The sequence below is a fragment of the Zingiber officinale genome, chromosome 7A (genome assembly GCF_018446385.1).
Source record: "Zingiber officinale cultivar Zhangliang chromosome 7A, Zo_v1.1, whole genome shotgun sequence".
Classification (NCBI taxonomy): domain Eukaryota; kingdom Viridiplantae; phylum Streptophyta; class Magnoliopsida; order Zingiberales; family Zingiberaceae; genus Zingiber; species Zingiber officinale.
Window position 1 is genome coordinate 32,869,688 of NC_055998.1, and position 2,614 is coordinate 32,872,301.

At 37.5% G+C, this 2,614-nt stretch overlaps 1 non-coding gene across 1 annotated transcript; it reads left to right on the plus strand.

The window, feature by feature from the left end:
- The first annotated feature begins 2,130 nt into the window (after nucleotides 1-2,130).
- Nucleotides 2,131-2,237, plus strand: LOC122003165. The gene has a single exon (XR_006117832.1). It is a non-coding gene; the product is annotated as a small nucleolar RNA R71 (small nucleolar RNA).
- Nucleotides 2,238-2,614: the final 377 nt, after the last annotated feature.

Here is a 2,614-nt window from a genome sequence, read left to right on the forward strand (position 1 = left end):
AATGTCACACGGTCGTGTATAGTACATGGCCGAGCTCTGTTTGGTACAGGATTGCTGAATTTCCTTCCTTCTGACTTCTCTAATGCCTCCATGCCCATGAAATAATCATGACCAGCTCATGAAAGCAATGTACAACCTGAAAACAAAAATAGCAACAATTTAAAAATATTAACTAATGAAAAAGAATTCTAAAATTGAATTTAGCTAAAAGAACCCTTGGGTTTCCTCCCAAGAAGCACTTGTTTAAGGTCACTAACTCGACCTCGTTTCTATTTTCACGGCCATACCCCAGGGGACATGGATTTCCCTAGGGTTGAGTGTGATTCTTCCTCCCTCATTCTTGCCCTCGGAGGGTAGATGTACTTCTCAGTTTTTATTTGGGGCCTTCTTCCAACGATTGTCGGATCATGTTCCTCATCCGGCCGCCTCCCATGAGGATGGAAATTTCAATCCTCCAATTTGCAAACATCTGTCCCGCTACAAATGCTCTCTAAGAAGAGGAGGCATGGTTAGAAGAATTAGATAGATCATACTCTAACCTTTCCTTACCGATTACCAATAAAAGTTTATGGTTTTTCACGTCGATTATAGCTCCAGCTATTACAAGAAAAGGTCTTCCCAATATTACTGGAATCTTTGGGTCTTCTTCCATGTAAAGAACGACAAAATCTATGGGAATAATGTTCCCACCCACTTCTTCTGACACATCTTCAGCAATACCCATAGGGTACCTGCAAGTATGATTAGCTAATTGTAGTGCCATAGTAGTAAATTTAAAGTTTTTAAGACCTAACTTATTACAAATTGAGTATGGAATGAGGCTAACACTTGCCCCCAAATCACAAAAAGCTTTTTCTATAAATTCTGATCCTATAGTGCAAGGAATATAAAAGCTTCTTGGGTCTTGGAGCTTCGGGGAAGTGTTATTCTCAAATAAAGCGCTACATTGTTCAGTAAGAGCTACGGTCTCGATCTCTCCTTTTCATATTTTGCTGGACATAATATCCTTTAGAAATTTAGCAAACTTCGGCATTTATTGAATGACATCTATTAGAGGGACCTCAGCAACAAATATCTTTAACCTTATCAAGAAATCTGTCAAATTCTTTATCCTTCTTCAACATGACTAATCTTCGAGGAAAAGGGATTACTTGGCTTTAAGGGTAGCGTGGAAGAGTCTCTTCAACCTTCTTGGTATTCTCCTCATCATCTTGAATCTGAACTGGCTCAAGTGTTGGAGGAGAGATCTCTTCTTGAATTTTCATCCCTTTTGGAGCAATCACTTGAGGATCCCCCAAGGTCAAGCTACTCCTAAGCTCAATTCTATTGCAGTGTTCCATTGGATTTACATCAGATTTTTCAGGAAATTGTCCTGATGCTCTTGAAGATGAAAAAGCTATCTAGGCAATTTGGCCATCTTGTATTTTCTGGTGTTTCTCTGAATTATTCACTCTCTGATTTAACAACTTGATTTCTTGATTCAATTCATTTTTACCATAAATGACTTCTTCAAGCACTTTCTCCAATTTAGAAAATTAATAGCCTTGAGATGGTTGTTGTTGTTGAAAGTTTTGTTGCCCAGGTTGGTAGCTCGGTCTATCCCCCGTGGATGGTCCTTAATCTTGATTATTACAATAAGAGAAGTTTGGATGATTTTTCTAATCAGGGTTGTATGTGTTGGAGTATGGATTATTCTGTTTTTGATTGTAACTCATGATTGCATCACACTGTTCAAGTTGATTGTTATGTGAAGAGATGGTTCCCAATGGGCATGAGTCTTGAGCATAATCTGTGCTTCCACATGTTTCACAAACACACACTATGGCATTATCCGTGCTAGAATTTGCTCCCATATTTTCCAAATTTTTAGTAAGAGCATCTAGTTTTGAAGACATCAAAGTAATTACATCTACATCCAATTTTCCTAATACTTTAACTAGATTTGAATAAGAATAGCCTCCACTTCTTTCTATTGCCCATTGATGATAGTTTTGTACTACACTTTCAATAATACTCTCGGCTTCATCTAGGCTTTTGTTCATAAGTGTCCCTCCAGCTGTAGAATCTAGAAATACCTTTGTATGATAGTTAATGTCGTTATAAAATGTATGTAGAGCTAGTTATTTTTCTAATCCATGATGTGGGCATTGTCTGAGCATATTGTTGTATCTATCCCATGCTTCAAATAATGATTCAGAATCTGACTGTCTGAAGCTTGCTATTAAATTTCTCATATGAGGAGTTTTTCTTGGAGGATAGAATTTATCCAAAAACTATTGCTCACATTGTTCCCAAGTGGATATACTATTTGCAGGGAAAGAATTTAGCCACTGTTTGGCTCTATCTCTTAAAGAAAACCCAAATAATAATAATTGCACTGCTTCTGCTGGAACACCATTGATTTTCATCGTACCACAGATTTCATAGAAAACTTCAAGATGTTGATTAGGATCTTTGTGTGGTCCGCCTCCAAACTGATTCTATTGTACCATAGTGATGATCACAAGCTTGATTTCAAAATTATTGGCTTCAACGACTGGCCTTGTGATGCTAAAACGAAGTCTTCTTGCATATGGTGCTACATAATCTTTTAGTGGTTTGTTTGCCATATTTG